The 21,680-nt window shown below is 43.8% G+C and overlaps 1 long non-coding RNA gene across 1 annotated transcript; it reads left to right on the forward strand.

The window, feature by feature from the left end:
* Positions 1-26: 26 nt before the first annotated feature.
* Positions 27-5,284, forward strand: LOC122223732. Its single transcript, XR_006204444.1, has 3 exons — positions 27-283; positions 2,049-2,175; positions 5,013-5,284. It is a non-coding gene; the product is annotated as an uncharacterized LOC122223732 (long non-coding RNA).
* The last annotated feature ends 16,396 nt before the right edge of the window (positions 5,285-21,680 follow it).

Here is a 21,680-nt window from a genome sequence, read left to right on the forward strand (position 1 = left end):
TAAGCTCCACTCAAAACTGTCATCATTATGAGTTACTCAATAAACAGGTCAGAGGAGCATGACCAAATATGATGCATGTTGTCTACAACACACAAAGAGGCCTGCAAGTGCTGCACTTCTTTCTTCGCGGTGGAAGATGAAAGGCACAGCAAACAGGCTGTGATTTCAATGGCATAATGCTGATAAGCACAGACCATTGGACCCTAGAAGCTTCATCAATGTGCTAGGCATCTGAAATTTAACAGGATTTGCCCAGTATCTTCTGACATGGATATATCTTAAGGTATATGGGGTGTTTGCTCTTTCCTGCTAACCATAACCAATTAGCATAATGTCACCAATGTAACAGACCAGGGCGATATTTAGTAGGTTATGAGAATAATCATGGCCCCTCCAGACTACAGTGACAAACACCAAGAGAGCTGACATGGCTCTGGATCAAGATGGTCATATACTGCTTTATTGTACACACAGGATGATTCTGATTTTGCTTACTAATTGAGATGGGCCAAAAAGCATTTGCCAAGTCATAGCTCCATGTGCCAGGAATTGGGCTGGGTTGCTCCAGTAAAGATGATACTTCTGGGATCATAGCTGGTAGTAGCAGTACCATTTGGCTAAATTTGTGATAACCAACTGTTACACTCCATGATATAAGTGCCCTTTGTAGCAGCCAAACAGATGAGTTAAATGGGAATTGGGTAGGAATCATGACTCCTGCAGTCTCTCAAATCTTTTCTGTAAGTGCTAATTCCTGATTTATGTGTCTTGTTCTGGGGACAGTTATCAATTCACATTAGTTACAAGGCCTTTCACTTGGTCTTGACCTTCTCAACTATCATAGCACTTACTCTGACAATTCTGTATATTTATTCCCACTACATATTCCAGGATTGGGGAGAAATGACAGGTGGGTGTTTGGGCCACTGGGTCCGTGTGAGACCTTCTAGAGCCAAGATCCCATCTATTACTTCGTCTCTATAAGACCCCATCCTGAAGGGTGGACCATGGAGATATTTTGGGTCTCTGGATACTAGCATCAGTTAGGAGCCAGTATCTAATGACCATGGAAAACATAGCTATTATCCTTTTTTTTTCAGTGCATAACACCTTAGTAAGTGGCTGCAGTCCCCTTTGGAGAAATATATGAGGAAGATTCACATTATACACGTGGAGAAACATAGCAGGATCCTTCTTCAAGGAGGGCCAGTCTCACCCACGGCTGAGAGATTGTGGATATGTGAATTGGTTTTGGTTTTGGGATTAAGTAAAAAGTTGAAAATCCTCACTGCAGAGACTCAAGTCATATTTCTGGCCAGTAGTCTTAGAATTTTTACTATATATATATATAAAGCGGCACCCTAGTAGATTACTTTGTGTTTAGGGGTATTGTGGTCAATTAACCAACTTCAGAGATCCCTGAGAGTTAGAGTGTTTTTGTGACCGCTCCATCCCTGTGTCTATCCTGTTACCTGTACCCACTCTGTGTCTAATGGTGAAGAGCTGCCACCTAGCTTATGCTGTGTGGGATCCCATTAACTCCATCAAGATCAGGAAATCCAGTTCCCAAATCTCCAGCCCACAGGATACAGACAACACAACATGCTTTATGGATGCTTCTGCTCCTCTCACTAGTGAATGTGTTAATGCCTTGGTGAAGGGCATGTCTCCAGGCTCTCCTATGAGGGTATGGTTAGAGGCAGGCTACGAGATGGCACAGGGTAGACACATTGTCACATTTCCGTCTCCCTGAACCTTCAGACTCCCTTCTCTGAAACATATCAAGGAAGTTCCAGTATTTAAACCTCATTAACTCACATGCTTTGAGTCTGAGTTTCAATTATCCAATCTAGGAGACACGAGTGCCCAAGGTACATGGCTTAACCAACACATTAAGTCCCAAATCCTAGAAGGATGCTCCAGTGTTCATGAACTTGGCCCGTTAGAAATTGCTATTCTCTCCTACTTGCACAAACACCCTTATAATTCAGTCCCGCACTGCTGTCCCAGCCTTGAAATTCTTCTGGTGAATAAGTTCTTTCTTGTAGGAATAGCCTTCTGCTCCTCAATTCTTGCTCTGTTGGGTCTGGTGACAGGCCTGGAGACAGGGAGGTGTGCTGGGAATGAGCCCTGGGATAATCAACTTCAGCTTCTGATGCAGCTGCCCCTCTGATGGTAAGGCTGCTGCTGATGGTGGCTGGGGGTGGGTGGTGGGAGTCAGAGGCGGTGCATGGGTAGAACTGCCTTGTAGCCAAAGGAAGCTCAGAGGAATTTGAGAAATTCAAGGATTTAAAGTTTTAGTCTCAGTCTCATACTTGCCTGCTCATATGTACTCAACCCACAACTCGGGATCACATACTTTCTCCCATGACAGTCTTTTCTGTGGTGTAGCATTGCACCGGATGCAGAATGAGTGGTGCTACAAAGACATGTGGCCTCATCCTCACTGTAGTTGCCCTATGATAGCAGCTGAAGGGCTTCTTCAAACACAGCCTGAAAGCTTCCAGGTGTCCAGCATGTTCTCAGTTCAGTGTTTACAGCTTATAAATTCTCCTCTCCCCCAAGAATACCTTCCAGAGCCAACAGAGGAGGCCATGTGATTTCACAATATTTATGATAATTATCACCATATCCATAAGGTATCACAGGCACTTTATGTCCCCCACCTGCACATTATCCATGCTACTATTGATGAAACCCTAATCATGATGCATGTCTCCACTTACCATGGATTACCCACATCCCACCTCCCCGCGGCAAGGAGGTTATCCCTACATTAGTCAAACATATGAGCAACCCAATCCCAGGACCCAATATTGAAGGTCTCTATTCTGGGACCTCATACGATACCATTTATTGTTTTAATCAAGATCCCAACAGGAGATAAATGGCAAGCTTTAGTTAGACTAATTTGACACAAGCTTGATAAACAGACTCCTTACAAAGATGAGAGGAGAGTGCAGTACAGTCACATAGTACATTACCCCAGGGTGGAGGCAACCCCCTAAATCTGGAGGGTGGATGGAGGGATAAAGTTACTGGCACCTGGAAGGAGAAAGTCACATGGACAGGAGTTCCTTGACAGGAGCTTTGATCTTCAACTGAAAAATGAAGTCTACCTGCAGTGAACCTGCGGGAAGAGAGCAAGGAGAAAAATTAACCCAATATCATTCTACTCCTTCCTTCTGCAACCCTGCTGGGATTTCCCATTAGCCAAATGCCAACTGGATGCCAGAGGAAGGAGAAAGTGTTGATGTGTCCATACCAGCCAGATTCCCAGGACACAGAATAGGGTTAAGGGGAGTGGGTGTAGAAAGAAAGAGCAAAGGTATCTAACAGAGTGGGGGAAGGCAGTGTCTCAGTTTGCCCGAGTGACATGATTTAGATGAGTAATAGGTATTTGGGGTGAGGGGGGACTAAAATAAGTAAAATAAAATGTTAATGTTTTTATTAGGTTACCATGAGATTACAGGTGGTTTTATTGCCTACATAAACCTATTTTTTTCAAATTGCGATGGGAGCTGTGCTCTAAGCTCTTTAAAAATAGGCACCACTGCTTTCAAATAAAGCTCTTTCCCCACAGCTCCTACTATGATAATTTAGAAATAACAGGTACTTACTTAATTTTAGAAATAATGAAACATACAAAACATGCATTTAGAAACTGCAAATACCTACTTTTTAAAGGGGATACAGGAAAAAAATACTTGCTAAAATTAACAATATGCAGGGCCATAAAGCGAGTCTGACACAGCATGATTAGCTGCCACTTCTCCCTTCTGCCTTCCCTCCATTCTTCCCGCTGCTAAGGAGCCTTCTCCCATCCTGATCATCGTGTGGGACATTTTTCCTTTAGTGGGACTTTGAGAAGAGGAGATAGCGTGTCTTTAATGTCAAACCCTTTGTGCATTAAAAAATACTCACAATTAACTTTTCTTATTATCACCTTCAACAATGAAATCCTGTTTACTTCCCTATACAATGAAGACAGGAGCAAGCTTCTGTCTCCATGAATGTTTCTCCACAACTTTCTTGTTTTGCTTATAGAATTTGGAGTTTAGTCCTGGATTATTATTGTTAAATATTTTATTTATTTTTGAAATCTTTTTACATTTGCTTTTCTATTTTTTATTATTAAAAATTTTTTTAACATTTCTTCATTTTTGAGAGACACAGCATGAGTGGGGGAGGGACAGAGAGAAAGGGAGACACAGAATCCGAAGCAGGCTGCAGGCTCTGAACTGTCAGCACAGAACCTGACATGGGGCTCTAACTCACAACCTGAGATCATGACCTGAGCCGAAGTCAGACGTCTAACCAACTGAGCCACCAACGTGCCCCTTTTATTGTTTTTTTTTAATGTTTATTTATTTATATTTTAGAGAGATAGAGAGAGAGAACAAGAGAGGGGTAGAGAGAGGGGTAGAGCTGTCAGCACAGAGCCCAACGCAGGGCAAAAACCCACAAACTGAGAGGTCATGACCTGAGCCAAAGTCAGATGCTTAACTGACTGAGCCACTGAGGCGCCCTATTATTTTTTTTAATGTTTATCTTTTTTTGGCGGTGGGGAGACAGAGAGAGAGGAAGAGAGAGAATCCCAAGCAGGCTCTGCACTGTCAGCACAGAGCCTGATGCAGGGCTTGAGCTCAAGAACTGTGAGAACATGACCTGAGCTGAAATCAAGAGTCAGATGCTTAACTGACTATGATACAGTGCCCCCAGGTGCCCCTATTTACTTTTTAAAAAATACATTTGAGCCCTCTTTTGTGAGTACTTTAACAAAGGTCACTGAGAGTCATTTTGATTTTTAATTGTTTTAATCTCACAAGACCTTATCAGGAGAGGGACCATAGCCCACAGTTGCTGGAAATCCTGCAGAAACGCCGTCCTATTGATGTGGGTGAGAAAAAAGAAAAGCGCAGCTCCTGCTGACATCCAGTCAAAATGGTACCCCCCCCCCTTTTGAGTATATCTCTGACCACTTCTTTTTTTTTCCTTCTTTTTTTGTCAAGCAACAAAACCGCTAACAGTGAGGTGCTATGATAAAGGGCATGAGCTTTGGAGTCAGACTCTCCTGGATCCAAATCCAGCTGTAATATGACTAGCTGTGTGAATCATGTAAAAAAAAAAATCCTCAAGCCTCAATCTCTCCATCTTTAAAATGGGAACAATAGTACCTGCCTCAGAGGGTGCTTGTGAAGATAAATTTGATAATGCACAGAAAACACTTCTTGCAATGCTCCACACATAATACATCTTTAATAAATGCTTGTTCTTCTTCTTATTAATTGTGGTTGGAAAATGCCTCTTTCATAAACAGATATGCTGTATTATTGCACTGGGTACAACCACCCTGTACCCGTTAGATCAAGAGCCTACCAAGAAGGTCTGCATGATGTAGTTATAATGGAGAGAATGTAAGACCCAGAAGGGTAGGTGCTTGTCCTTCTGATTTTCTGATATTTCCTAAGCCTCTAGAATGGTGTCTGGCATATGGTAAGTACTGAGTAAGTATCTATAGAATAAATAAAAAGAACTTCTAAATTAGATACAACTCTGCTTGAATCCTGTCTCAACTATTTCCTAGCTTGTAACTTTGGGCGAGTCATATAACTTCTCTATCCTTTAGTTTTCTAAGCAATAATAATGAGAAAATATAATCATTTCTAACTAGCAGATCTGGTCACACACAATAGCACATGTTAAAATCCTTCATAAACTCTATATCAAGATTTGAATGCCCATGTGACAGTTGTGGTCACACAGATATATCAAAAGTCCTCCCAAAGAAGTGATTATTCTCCCTGCTCTTGGCCTACCTGTCTCTCCTCATGAGGCTTCGGCCACTGAGAACATTCCAAATCCCATCCAACCTCCTCTGCATTTATTCCCATCAAAGCCGAGCTGTCAGCTCTTGGCTTTGAGACACTATCCTCGTCTCTGATTCTGGTACCCTGGACTTGGGGCTTTGACTTGGTGTGTCTGATGTTTGAATTTATGATGCCCCAGAAAGGCTGATTTTATATGACTCTCTGGTTCTCAAAACCCTTGGCTGAGTCAGTTAGAAATTTCTGCCCTGTGGAAATAGCACCATTTCTAACCCCTTGAGCCACTGCAATCCGTCCCTCCTACATGCAAGAGTGAAGTAGATCAAAAGAGTGGGTCTAAGTTATCTTATGTTCCTAAAATTCAGACTTAGGTGAAACTAAAAGTTTTCTAGTTAGATCAAGAGGATTTGGGGAAAAGGAAGAATGTGAGGACCTTTAGGAACTTTTTTTAATTGGGTAATTACTCAATACAGCAGACAACAAAATAAGACACAAACAAGTGCTTGGTAGAGTGTGTTGGAAGGAAAATGGTAACTCTCCATGCATGTTGTAATGGGTGGAATTAGTAGCAGGCTCCTGAGGGAGAGTTAGGGTCATCCCAGAATGTTCACCAGCGATGTCTGCTTTGATGAAGACATCAGCTCACAGGCACCACAGTGGGACTGTGAACGAGAAGAAAAGGTTAGAAGGAATTAAAATTAAAAGCAGCCGAGAAAAATTAGTACACTATCAAATATCCTATCAAATGCTGCTGGAACTCCTACTCGTATAGGCTCTGTGCAGATATTGCATATACTGTTTTCAGCTCAAGGCACAACCTAAAAGCAAAGGTCCAGCAGAGCTCCATCCATCCACAAATGTCATTGTGTCCTCAGTGTGTGCCCAGGTCTGTGCTAGGTCCTCTGACAATCTCACGGTAATTATTTCTATCCTAGAATCAAAATTATTTGGGAAATGCTAGAAATAAAATGTAGAAATGATTCCAAGAGACGTGGTTCATATCAAGCATGTAACCAGCACTGCCAGGATTATTAGTGCATTGAATCTTTTAACAAATATTTTCTGAGCACCTGTGATGTGCCAGGCACTGGTCTTGGCACTGAAGATGCAGAGGTGAACAAGACATCCAACCACCCTTACAGAGCTTATATTCAAGGGCCCTGCGGTAGACAATACACAGATAATGGTAAGTGTAGGAAGAGAGAACAGAGAGCAAGGGAGTTGGCTACAGGTGCCAGGGGAGACATCTGCAGAAATCTCATTGGAACAGGAGCCTACATGAAGTGACTGAGCCATGTCATAGTCTGAAAGAAGGGTGCCCCTGATAGAGGGGACACTGAAGCACAGACCACAAGCCAGCTAGAGCATGGCACGTATGACCCACAGTGTGGAGCAAGTGTAGCTAGGACAGAATGTGCTAGAGGGAAAGAGGAGAATGATGAGTTCAGGGAGGAAGCCAGGGCCTGACTTGTAGAGTCTGAATAAGTTATGGTAAGAAACTTGGGGGTTTGGAGAAAGGGACTTGGATGAGCATGTTTGCTTATGACCCCACCCCTCTTACATTTGTGAGGCTTATCAAGAATCCTTTAGGAATCAACCTTGGAGGCTGACAGGTATACCCTAGGGCTATCAAAACCCCAGAACAAAGGATAACAAAAGACAGACATTATCCAACTTCAAGACTTACTGTAGAACTACAGTAATCAAGACAGTGTGGTATTGGGGAAAGAACAGACAGACCAATGGAACAGAATAAAGAGCCCAAAAATGGACCCATACAATTAGAGTCAACTGATTTTTGACAAAGGAGCAAAGACAGTACAATGTGGAAAGGATAGTCTTTTCAACTGAACAGATACCCCATCAAAGAGATATATAAATGACAACTGAGTGTATGAAAAGATGCTCAATGTCATAAGTCATTAGGGAATTACAAATTAAAGCAACAATGAGATACCTCTGGCATATCTATTAAAATGGCTAAAATTCAGAACATCGACAACACCAAACGCTCACAAGGATGGGGAGCAACAGGAATGCTCATTCACTGCTGATGAGAATGCAAAATAGAACAGCCACTTTGGAAGACAGTGTGGTGATTTCTTACAGAGTTAACAATAGACACTCCAGCAATTGCATTCCTAAGGATTTCCCGAAAAGAATTGAAAACTTATGTCCACATAGAAACCTGCGCACAAATGTTTATACCAGCTTTATTCATAATCATCAACTAAGCAATTGAAGCAACTATGATGTCCTTTAGCAGGTGAATGGCTACACAAATCAAGTTATAGCCATATAATGTAATATTATTCAGCAATAAAAAGAAACGAGCTATCAAGTAACAAAACTACAGGAAGAAGCCTTAAATGCACACTGCTAAGTGAAAGAAGTCAATCTAAAACAGCTATGTACTATATTATTCCACTTGTATGGCTTTCAGAATGTACGGCATTCTGGAAAAAGAAAGACTATAGCAACAGGAAAAAGATTTAGAGGAGGAGAGGCGACATGAGTAAGTGGAGCACAGGGACGTTTGGGGACAGCAAAACTATTCTGCAGGAGACTGTGACAGTGGTTACATGGCACTCCATCTTTGTCAAACCCATGGAGTTGTTCAATGGAAAGTTAACTTTGTGTTATGGACTTCAGTTAATAATAATGTATCAATATTAGTTCATTAATTTTAACAAATTTACCCCACTACTGATAGAGGAAGATGTGGGGAGAGGGTATGTATGGGATCTCCCTGTACCATATATTCAATTTTCCTACAAAATAAAATATAAAGCATATTGATAAAAATGAAAACCATCCAGAGCCCTGAGCTGCAAGTACAGTGGGGAGGCCAGAACAGATTGTGGATCATGTGGAGATGCACAGGACCGTGGTCAGAAATTTATCAGTGTGTAGGGGAACTGCACAGATCCCAATAAGCAGCCCGGGACTGACTTCAAAAGTGCATGTGACTGATTGTGAAAAGTGGATTAGAGACAAGCCAGAAATGATGGGGAGAGATGGTGGGGGTGTTTCAAGGGAGACATGGTGATTCTCAAGCTAGTGTGATGGCAATGGATGTTAGGAGGAAATGGACAGAGTTGAGACATGCTGAGGAGGTGGAATTAATGGGATTGTAGGGCAGGAGAGAGAGGGAAGACCTGGGAATGTTTCCAGCTTTTTTGGCTGAGTAGTTGGATGGTATGTATGCTGTTGATTGAGACAGGGGAGCCTGGGGGAGAAGCTGGTTTTGGAGGAAGATCATTAGAGCCCTTTGGGATCTGTTGAGACCAATGTGCTTGTAAGACTTTCAGAAAAAGATGTTGAATGGGAGATAGGTAGGTCAGAAGTTCTGCTGAGGAGCTGGGCTGAGATGTAAAGGGCCTGAGGACTTCAACATATAAGCACATCTTGGAAACATGGGCTTCTAGGTCCTAAGCTCATATTAATGGCAACTAACCTTTCTGAGCTCTTAGTATGCACCAAACATTACAAAGGATAGTCTATACTGATTGCCTTATTCAAACTTCAATCCAATCCTATGAGTTAGATGCTATTAGTATTGCCACTTAAAAGATTTTAAAAAACCCCTCAGTCTCCAAAGAAAAACAAACAAACCCACAAACAAAACAAAACAAAACAAAAACAAAAAACTAAGGCTCCGAAAGTTTAAATGACATTTCCCATATCACACACCTAGTAAGTGACAAAGACACAACTGAAAACCTAGTCCATGCACTTTTTCTTTGTACTTGAAAACCCCATGTTTCAAGTGTTAATATTTTTTTAAGTTTATTTATTTATTTTGAGAGAGAATGAGACAGTGTGAGTGGGGAGAGGGGCAGAGAGAGAAAGAGACAGAGAGAGAAAATCCCAATCAGGCTCCTCACTGTCAGCCCAGAGCCTGATGCAGGGCTCGATCTCGCAAACCTCGAGATTATGACCTGACCAGAATCAAGAGTTGGCCACCTAACCAGTTGAGTCTCCCAGATGTCCCTCAAGTGTTGATATTTTGAATATTCAAGTATGTTTTCAAGTTTAACTCAACCAGCTTCGGCGGATACATGTATCTGTCCAAACTTCTCACCCACCCAGAGACCTCAGCCTTTATCAAGATTTTCCTCAGGGAGAAATATCTGATACTTCTTTGTCACTCCAATCTCTGCATGTTTCTTTAATTTCTACAGTGTGGTACGAACGGGAAAATGGGATCACATAGTTCCAAGTCTCATTAGTCAAATTAATATCTGTACTGCAAGCAACCTGAAATTTTGGCAGCTTCAATTAAAAAAAGAAAAGGTGGGGTGCCTGGGTGGCTCAGTCGGTTGAGCGGCTGACTTCGGCTCAGGTCATGATTCATGATCTCACGGTCTGTGAGTTCGAGCCCCGCGTTGGGCTCTGTGCTGACAGTTTGGAAATAGAAAGACAACATTCAACTTAAAACATAAGATGTTTGGGGGTGGTTTTATTTATTTATTTTTTAAAGATTTCCCTGGGATGAAATCAGCCCAGAGATGAGAAGCACAAATCCAGAGACTTGGAGGCTCTGGGTTGGTTGGCCAGACACTTCTCTGCTCTAGACCTCAGTTTCCCTATGTGTCAGGAGATACAAAAGCAGTTTCTCTGGTTTTGTCAGAGGGCTGTGACAAGCCACAGGTGAGATGATGGATGTGGAAGCTCCATGAAGTGTAAAAAGTGCTAGACAAATACAAAAGTTAATTTGAATAATGATTACACTTCATATAGAGGAAAGCCACAATTATTCATAGACTGCGTATCCCAGCCCCAGAGTGAAAAGGAAACAGATGTCAGTGATTGCCAGGACAGAGCCCCTCACGTGACAGGTAAGGAAAACGGGGCAAGAAAGGGTAGGGGGGCTCACCCAAGGTCAGTGACAGAGCTGAGATTAACACCGACATTTTTCCCTCTGGTCTGCTGGTTTCCCTCTCTTTCCTTTAGCAAAGAGGCCTCTGGGCCATTTTTGGGGTCATTGCTGTCTTCTGCCAGAAAAGGATCCGAACAATCAAAAGAGAACAGTCTGTCTGCCAGTTTGGGTCTTAGTAAGATAAATGGCTTTTCCCAGGAAGAAAACTATGCTAACCTGAGGCTTATAGAGGATTAGTGGTTCCACATTTCTGAGAGTTTAGGTAAAACCACCAAAGCATCAACAAGAACAATAGCAGCTCACATTCACCTGCTCAGCATCTCACCTGACCCCCATATCTCACCTTATCCTCACTACATTCCTATGAGTAAGAAGTCACTATTGACTCCATTTTACGGATGAAAAACTAAGGCTTGCAGATGTTAGAGAAGTTGCATGGGCCACCGGCTCCAAGAGGTGAAGACAGAGATTCATGGAAGCCAGTATGACTCTCAGTTTCCAGACTGTAACCACTGGGCACATCACATTTCACTCAGTCGTAAAGTCCTCGGAGCTGCCATTTCAGGCTCCTCACGACTGGAATGTTAACTTGCTCTCGTACATAAATCCGGAGAGAAATTTGGGTCCCATCCTTTGCCTCACACAGTAATTCTGAAGTACTGTACTGAAGTACTGAAATTCTGTACTGCCTCTGTGCTGTCTTGTCGCTGAACGTTGCTCCTACTGTTTCCCCAGGCCTGGATGATCTCCTTTCCCCTACCTGGTCAAATGATACTCTTCTGTTAAGGATCCCCCAAAAGCCCCCCTATGGCAGGTCTTCCTGACCACTCAGTCCACACTGGATCCTCTTCCTCTGTTGAGTCCCTCTGGCACTTACTTTTGTACCTCCCGTGTGGCTCCTACAGGGCTCAGTTTTCTGATAACTCTTATTTTTTTCGTTTGCTGTGCAGGTCTTTAGGAGCTTTCATGTTATATCTTTAGCCACATTAGAAGCTCTTCAATGGCAATGTCAATGGCTGTTTCCCTTGGGTCCTCCACAGCGTCTACTACATGGCCAGTGGATCACCAAATGTTGCATTTTGAAATGAACTTTTTTTAAATGAATAAAATAAGAACAATAGGAGGAAGCTACTAAGAGATGACCTCCAGTTCAATGGAAGGATAACTTCCTCCATTGACAGTTTTTTTTTTTTTTCTTTTTTAACAATGGAAAGAACATTCCTTGAGAAGTCAGTATGTAGCCATCATTGGAGGTGTTTGTGCAACGGAACACTCAGGGAGATTTTGGGTGGGATTCCTGCATTGGGGAGGTGATGGAGTGAGCTTCTAAGGCTTCCAGCTGTAAGAGCCTATGATCCCATACCCGAATGAGTGAGGGAATAAATGAATTTGCAGATGTCAGTCATTCACACCTGTGCTCTCCCCACTCCCCGACCCCAGTGGCTGAGACATGCTGTTCTGCATAATTCAGTCTTTTATCTGAAAAACACTGAAGTGAAGTAAGTGGAGAGCAGATCCTATTTCCTCCATTTTCCAGATGATGAAACAGACTTATTGAGGTAAAAATAATTTGCCTGAAGTCAGAAGTTGGTTGCACACCAGAGCCAGCATTCACATCGCCATGCCAGTTCAATTTTTGCTTCAAATGCTCAGACAGCTCACCAAGGCCCCCACATCTGCTATCCTCCTTTGAATCATAGAGGGGAAGCTGGAAGAAATCCTAGAGAAATCTCAGCTTCTCCCTGTTTTGCACCCTCAGCCACAAAGCCATTTGGGTTTTGCCTCAAGCATTTCTCAGCTTGGTCCCCTTCTCTCCATAAACACTGCATTGCCTTAATGTTCTCCTGTGCAAGGGAAGGCTTTGGAATTGGGAAGGCTGGATTCACTTCTCAGCTTTGCCTCCTTGACCATGTCACTTCACCTCTCTCCACGTCAGGACAAGGGGCACAATTAGAGCCTACCTCACGGGGCCACGGTAAGTATGAAATGAACTTATATGGAAATAGGTGGATCGATGGCCCTTAGAACAGCCGCTGGCACATAATACATACTCAACACACGTTTAATGGTGCCTATTTATTGGTTGCTAGGGGATGCTTTTCCCTAACCTTGGGTAAGTTGTGTAACAACTCTGAGGCGCAGTTTCCCCATCTGTAAAATGGAGCTAATGCTAATAGTGATCCCCACCTCCCGAGGATTTTTGTGAGAAACAAGCATGTTAATGTGTATACAGAGCACTTAGAAATTGCCTGGCAAGCTGTAGGTGCTCTGCCATTGTCACTATGATTGCTTTTTCTGGAGATTGACAATTGCACACATTCAGCCTTTTTTTTTGCATATACTTCATGGTGTGCATTTTGCCCTTTGGAGGTACCTCTACAGTCAAATCATCCCACGCACACCACAACATCTGTAATTTCTTCACTACAATTTATTTTCAAGATTCTTACTTTGATTCTTTCCATCATCCCAGCACTTTTTGTGCTAGAAAGTTCCATACTCTGCTTTTTATCTTACCAGACATGATGGTGTTAATCACGTTTGTGCAACACCTCAAGACTGTGCATGAGCACTGCACACGTGTCAAAGATAGAAACAAGTCAGCGGTAGAATCTGACCAACAGTGATTCCCCCGGGAAGGAGGCAACAGAAGTGCTGATTTTGGTCTGAAATAGAGATGTGGGCCTGTGTGGGTAAGTCAGGGGTTGAAGCAGATGGCTCCGTGTTGTGATGGCCTTGGGGGTTGTTTACCAAGAGGTCCCAGTCACTGCATCGTTACACCCTAGTGTGCAACTCAGCCCCTGCCTCATGAAAGTTACTTACTAAAAGTCGATTCGCATGCCTAGAAGCGAGCTTCTCCATCTGCAGATCTGGTCAGAAGCTGTGACACAGAAAGAATAAGTTACATGTTACAGACGATGCCCCAAGAGTTGTTCAGTCCCTTTTCATTCTCCAAATGCTAACTTTTCCATGAAGACTTCTTGATTTACCCCAAACTGAAATACAAATTCATTTAATTGAATACATGGATACACTAAAATAAGTCTCCGTATGACTATCATGTCATTCCTGCAGAATATTAAGAATCCTTAAGGGCAGGGTCGATTCCTGCCTTCAGGAAATATGAGGGCAAACCTTTTACATGAATGAATAGATGAGAAATGGCATAATGAGAACCAGAACCTGGGGTCCTGTTCCTTTCTAGGAGACCACGCTGCCTTCCACAAAAATGAACCTTCGTGATCACCCCCTTAAGGCCCAGGGTTGTGTGGAATTGCACCCTGAAGATGTACATCTGAGAAAGCCATCTATGCTAATATGCTCTTTAGTTAATGGGCTACTGCAGACAGGTGATAATGATTCTGTGACAAGTAAGGTTAGAGGAATTTGGGGGGAGGGAGTGGAAAGAAGGGTCCTAACCCCATAATTCAGTGGGCCTTTTCCATGGCTCAGCTTTAAAAGAGGCAGAATTTAGATGTATGTTAAGTACCTTTACAGAAAGGAGAGGCATGGCTATAATGGGATACATTAACGGGTCCCTGCAAGAGAAAATGCCCATCGCAATGAACTTGGCCAGCTCTCAGCTAGGGAGATCCTGAATGCAAATGCACTAAAAATAAGGAAATGGGCTTCCTCTTTTGTGCTTTTACATCATCTTCCGAAAGCCACTCTACCTGTGCACCAGCCCTCCGTCTTCTGCACTCTTCCTCCTCCTCAGGAGTCCCCTCCACAGCTCCTCAAAGACAGGACCGAGTGCAGGTCCTGATTTTAGGCCCTAAACTCTCCCTGGCCCATCCGGCAGCCCTCCAGTCCCCAGCTGGTATCACTTGACCCTCACCTGCAGACTGAGTTGTCCTTTCCCCAGCATGGGCCATCACTGACCCACTCCCTAGGAAGGAGGAGAGGTGTGGTTTCAAGAATCTCCAGTTTAAACACAACTTAAGGATGCTTTGCTGCTTTTCTTGCTAACCTGCATCCCAGTTCTGGAAGCCAAGCCTCTGCTTGCTTCCTGTGTCCCAGGCCCCATATGGTGCTTGTTCCCTGTGGCCTGAGCCTTGTCTGGGTGAACACCATGTTCTCTCCTAAGACATCCTGCTTTGTAAGCTGCCATTGAACTTAAAACACTATCCCCGTCCCTACCCTTGCTGGAAACCTGTCAGTAGGCTTTCTACTTCTCTTGGACACTAAAATACTATGTAGGAAATTCAAGGTCCTGCAAGAACTGGCCTCTGCTCACCACCACATCTCATACCACACCCTTCAGTGTCCAGCTGCTCTGACCTTCTTTTAGTTCCTATAGAGCTTGCCCACCATAGGGTTTTTGCATGTCATTATCCCTCTGATGGAGCCTTACCTTGGAAATGCCAACCCAGTGAGGTGGGAAGGTGTTTTAAAGTCTAAGAAAGTAAGGCAAGGGGCGCCTTGGTGGCTCAGTTGTTTAAACGTCCAACTCTTGATTTCGGCTTAGGTTATGATTTCACCACTTGTGAGTTCGAGCCCTGTGTCTGCACACAGCGCACAGCCTGCTTGGGATTCTGTCTCCCTCTCTCTATGCCCCTCCCCCACTTGCTTACTATCTCTCAAAATAAAATAAAAACAATTTTTAAAAAAAAAAAAAAAGGGCCAAGAGCTTACAAAAGATGACATATTTTGTGTACTTTCTGCCCAGTACCAACATCTGGGCAGTGGAGGAGTGCATCTGAAGTGTGGAGGAAGGACAAGTTTAGGAAATGGAGACAGAGTAATGGACCCCTGAGACTGGAGATGGGGAGAGCAGGTCCCCAGGGTCCGATTGTCCTATCAGAAGCAGTCCTTGACCCCACCTCCATTTGGGGTTGAGGTGATATACAACGGTGCCCTCCTTTTTGGCTTTTGATATATAAAGATTGAGGGAAGCTGAGTCCAGCCACGGCAAGTGGAGACCCACACTGCCCTGTCTGCCCCACATTGCAATTACTTTAGTCAAGCTCCTGGCTTATTGGAGATTTATGAAGCTTTCTCTCTGTCTATCCCATTTAAAAGGCACTATGAAGAGAAGAGAAAGCTTTGAGCTGTAATGGAATGAGACCTTTTTTTTTTTTTTTTTTTTTTTAACCCCTCTACCGGATCTAATAGAATTTAGAAGGAAGTTATTGCTTGGTAAAGCAAAAGATGAAAAGTGTGGAATGTCCCTACTAGAAGGACCCGTCAAGCCCCTATGGTCTCCCTTATTGTGCAGAAGCCCAAAGAGGGACAGTTCAGATCTAGAGTCAGGCTGGACATTCTTGACCAGAGAGCCCTTGCTGGCAGTGGGAAGACAAGGGAGGTGATATTCTGCATCTATGAGTCCCTGAGCAGAAGCAGTCATGATTTTCCTCAGATTCCTGAAGATGTCTATACCCCACACCAGGTGAAAACTCAGCAGCTTCTGAACAAATTGTCCTTAACGTTAGAGAGTTTATAAAATGTAATCAAGACAACAAAATGTGTCCATAAGAAACAATCAGAGAAAAACACCAGACAGCCAATGGTTTGGTGTTAAAATGTGTTGCATGCACTATTAACAAGTTAAAAAGAAAGAAAATAAGGTGCTTCACGGTCACTAAGAATAATAATGACTAACGCTGATAGAGAGCTTCTCTGTGTCAGGTACCGCTTTTTTCCTTCATGTTTACTGACTAAATTCATCCTCACACAACCCTATGAGGTACGAAATTGCCACTACCTGGACATATAGGACTCCATGAAGGGCACAGGGCATGAAGGTACATATATCACACAGCCCCTACCTCTGGGGATGCGTGGCTCATTGGAGGAGGCAGGCACATAAACACTGATGATACTTACAGGGGTACAAGCTATTAGCAATTTCTAAAGATGGGTAGACTAGGGGGAGAGGTGGATGCAAATAGAAGCCCCCCAGGCAGGTGGCAGGGAGGTGTGAGTTTAGATCTATCACGTAGGACAGCCTGGCCGTACTCTGTGGGTTTAGTCTGGGCAGCCAGATGAGCCCTAATTTCAGAAGCAGATCACATCCAGCCAACTGGTGGAGCGGTCCAGGTAGTGAGCCCAACCAATGGCCTAACACCTGGGATCCGGCCATTCTGTCGTCATGCCAAAACACCTGTGTCTGCAGGCAGCAGGATTCTAGGACCAGACCAAAGGCTGGCAGTTGGGATATCTGGTTCCCAACCACACGGTCTGGGATTTGGTTGCAGATGGGGACTGAGTAAGGAAAAGCAATTTTCCAGGCTTAGAATGAGGCAAGAAAGCTGAGTACCAGACAGGACCCACCCCTGCAGCTGTGGGACCTTGGCCATGTAACCTACACCCACCTCAGTTTTCTCATCTGTGAAACAGGATACTGACATCACCTTCCATAGTGTGGTTGCAAGGTCTGAATGAAGTGGCACGTTTCACGGTGCCTGACACAAAGTAAGCACACAAAATTCTTATCATTTCACTCACAAACACCATCCATTGAGAACCTACTATGCACCATGTTCTGGTCCAGATGCTGCAGATAAGCAAGTTTCCAAACCTGTGTGGCTTCTGCCCTTATACAGCTCACCATGGACTGCTCTTCTTAAGCTGGGTATTATTGTCAGCTGAAGGTGCAGTGTTACTGTCATCTTTATTACGAGTAACTAAGGAGAGTTTGCTTTCTTCCCCATCCCCCTGTCCCCTCCATGCAACCTCCAGGAGGGCCCACATCACACTGCATGTCACCATCCTTACCTGATGCCAGGAAAGGTTTGTCATTCTTATTCATTGCCACTCATTCCGATAGTCCTAGTGCTGCCTCCTGCTTAGTCCTGCACCCTGGATCCTGACCCAGAGCAAGCCCCAGGTGTGCATGTTTGGCCTGAATAGGATCAGGCCTGGACAGGGGCCTGGATTCTTGGCCTCAGTCATTCTGGTGGGAGGTTGAGGAGGAGAATAAGGAGTGCATGTGTGGCTGGGAGAGGGGCTACTGCCCCCCAAATCTGGGGTTCACCTCTGCACTGCCGGATCCAGACCTGAGTGGGATGCATGGGGGCTCCAGGGGTAGAAGAAGACCCCAGAAGAGTGCTGAGCCCCAGCCCAGACCTGAGAATGGGACTGCACCCCAACTTCTACAGACATGAGGAAAGGAAGCTCCTGTCTTGGTACAGGAGGAGGTGTGGGCTGCAGGCCACTGTGGGGACATCGGAAGCCACAGCTGAGGTACAATATGGATCCATGCTTTATGGGGTCTGATGCCTGTGTGTTTGGGGCCTTCTTAATTTTTTTTTAAATTTGAGAGAGAGAGAGTGAGAGAGAGAGAGCATAAGCAAGGCAGAGGGGCAGGGGAAGAGAGAGAGAGAGAAAATTTTAAATAGGCTCCATGCTCATCACAGAGCCTGATATGGGGCTCGATCCCACGACTCTGGAATCATGACCTGAGCTGAAATCAAGAGTCAGATGCTCAACCGACTGAGCCACCCAAGCATCCCTGGGGACCCTTTTAAGGAAAGGGATGCAAAACAGCTTTAAAAAAGAATTTTAAATATTTTTTAAAAGATGACACATACAAAAATCACAACATTAGAGAAATAAATATTATTATCAAGTGACCATTTCTATAATGCTCCCTGTGGCTATATACTCTTCTATAAGCTCTCCATGTGATAACAATTGTATTATTCTATGGAAAACACAGAGAGATAATTAAGCTTCGCTCTAGATCAAAACAATTTATTAATAGCTTATGAAACGCTCTTGTAGCTTCACAACTTCATATTGTAATTTCATGTAAATGTTTATGATTATAGTCAAAATATGGTAAATCTTCTATCACACATGCTTTATATATGAGCTGCTATGGGTGTACTTATGTTTGTGCTACAGCTATAAATTTTCTCCCTAAAAATATGGGAATTTTGATAAACAATATTTGCCACAATTCCCTTCAAACCCCCAACCCCCAAACAGTCCATAATTGTTCGTGCTGCATTATCAAGTATATTTTTGACAAGGGAAAATTCCCTAGGGACCAGGTATTGGTAAGAGATGAATCAATCCTCCATTTACAAATCTGCATTTCTCATGAGGGGAAGAAGGGGCCATGTACTAATTTCTGGCTCAGTGCATTTCAAACCTTGCTTTCTCCCACCACCCATGTACCTCCAGCACGAGATGGCATAGTACATACTCATACCACAATAGGCCCTAGGCTCTGTCTGTGGGTCCCACTGAAAAGTGAGTTGCCATAGCAGGAAGCAATTCCTAACCAGGATGGCCAGGAATATCGTAATTATAAATAGAAATGGCCTCAACTACATGAATATAGGTCACTAACCCCAAATCAAATGTGTCCCCATCTCAATGTTCCTTTCGCCAGTGCCAAAGAGGTCTAGAGCCACTTCAAACCAACAGCCAACCAGCACTAGGGGGATAATTGTGATCAATACTTGCTATTCTGGCAAATTTTATAATAGCACATTGTTTGGGGCTGAATATTTAAGTTCCAAACATTCCAAATTTTGAAATCTAATCCTCAGTGTGATGGCATTTGAAGGCGGGGACTTTGAGAGGTAATTAGGTCACAAGGGTGGGGCCTCAGTGAATAGGATTAGTTTCCTTCTAAGAAGAGGGCAGAAAGCTAGTTAGCTCTCATTCTACCATGTGAAGAAGATACAATAAGAAGTCAACAATCTGCACTATGGAAGAGACCCTCACCAGAACCCAACCATACCGCCATCCCAGTCTTGGACTTCCTGCCTCCAGAATTCTGAGACATAAATTTCTGTTGTTTTTAAGCCACTTGCTCTATGATATTTGTTATGGCAGCCCAAATGGATTAAGACAGACTTGCTCATGTGAACACACTGATAGGACTCCCTCCAGAGCCTCCAAAGGGTCTTGGGCAGTTGGGGGTCCTGAATCTTCAGCTTCCTTTATTGCCTTTAAGATAAACCCACCTCTGGTGATGAACCCTGGGGAAGAGAGGGCTGCTTGGGATAGTCTCTGCCTTTTGTCTGCTCTGTCCCTACTTGTGCTAATCTGTCCCCATCTCTCTGGGAGAAGCAGGGAAGCTTCAAGCTCCCTGAAAGAAAGACAAGGAAAAGAGTAAGAGGGGTAAGAGAAATAGCCATTTCAGATTTCTCTGAGAAATGATGCACTTGCAATGGGCCTTCTGGCTCTGACCAAGGACCCTTCCCACCTACTCCCACCTGCTAACTATGAAGTTGATTAGCCAAGTGCCCAATTGGCCATCAGCTCTGAATTAAAGCATCACACTCGTTTCAATAGGGATGGTGGAGAGGCCTCTAAGTTGGAAGAACAAATGCACCAAGCTTTGAAAGACCTGTAGAAACATCTGCTGTCACATCCTCTGGGAATCAGAGTGTCTGCCCTTCACAATTCCATTCTTCAAGCTTGGTTCTGGGTCTTGAGTACTGATCCAGAGCTCAGGGGGAAATAGAAGCAAAAATTTGATGGAGATTCCTTTAGCCCAAAGGCACCACCCAGTACCATCCCTAAACACCATGTTTTCAAAACTTCTGGCAAAAACCTAAGTTTTCTACTGAGAACAAGAATCTGGGAAAGCAGGTAAGACTCCCCTGTTCCCTCCCAAATGCCTGTCCTCTCCAGACATGAATGAAGGCAAGAGCAGGACTGAGCAAGTCTGGGTTAGACCTTCAGGGATACTCAGTAATCAGTTGACAGTGCTTCCTGAGCAACCTATGTGTATTTCTCATTTTCAAGAAATCATATTAAACCTCAACAAAAATAGAGTCCCACAAACTTCTGATACCTCTCCCATGATAGAGACTTAGGTACATTTGCTGAAATATTGAAAGACTAAGTTATTTGAAAAAATTTTTTAATTTCCATCCTTACTTTACAGTTGCCTTATGTATTAAGTGCTTGAACCCTAAGATGAAGGCACCTATCAGGATAGAGTTCACTCAATCCAATGCCCTGTTTTTACATGGAGAATAGGGCCCAGAGAAAGAAAAAAAATGACTTGGCCAAGATCACACAGTAAGCTGGCAGCAAAAGTAGTGTAAATACCCAGATCTTCAAATTCTTGATCCAGGACTTGAACAGCATTTTACCCCCCATCTGCTTTCCCAGAAACTTAGCCAGAGTTCCTTCCAAAGACCCAGCCTCCCACACAACCTTCTGGATGAGGCTTCTGGTCTTCTGACCAGCAGAGAGCCCCTCCACCTTCTGCTGCAAGCTTAACCACCTCACCCACTTCAAAGACATCTGGTTACATATTTGCTCCCCAAGACTTGGCTTTCAGCTCTGGCAGAATTAGGAAATACATGTTCACCTGCTCAAAGCCCAGATTGCCTATGTGTATCATTAAATTCTCAACCAGAGCATCAGGCCAATGAACATTAGCCAGAAATAGCTGAGACCTGGGGAGACTCGTGGCAAGCTGGTGTCCAGGGCAGTTAGGCAGTGCAGGGGAAACTTCTGGGCCTTGAAAAGCTGGTCAGTGCTGGCATCCCTACTGATGTCTCCTTTGAGAGCATCTCCAGCTCAGCCGTCTCTTGACCCGTACATCCAGCCAGAAGGCAATGTGCATGTTTGTTGCTTTTCTCTCCTTTATTCTCAATCGTCCAGTGGAGTCCGCTAGACTCTCCTTCTGGGATCATTTCATGACCATAGTCTCCCCATCATTCAGATACCATTCACATATCACCTCCTGTGTGAGGTCTTTCACAAGCATCCCGTTATAGTGGCATTCCCCGCCCCCCCCCCCCGCCCTGCCCCAACCCCATCTCATTTACCCTCTGCCCTGTTTTGGTTTCTTTATGGCACTTCTCGTTCTCCAAAATCTCTTTATCCATTAGTGAAGAGGTAATGTGACCCTGTTGCTAAGACTTTCCTCTTTTCCTGCTAAGGCTGTCTAGGTTCAAATCTTGGCCATACCACTTATTGATGATAAAACCTCAGGAAAGTTACCTATATTTCATCTCTATGCCTCAGTTTCCCATCTATAAAAGGGGAGGAAT

This window comes from Panthera leo, chromosome B4, assembly GCF_018350215.1.
Source record: "Panthera leo isolate Ple1 chromosome B4, P.leo_Ple1_pat1.1, whole genome shotgun sequence".
NCBI lineage: Eukaryota > Metazoa > Chordata > Mammalia > Carnivora > Felidae > Panthera > Panthera leo.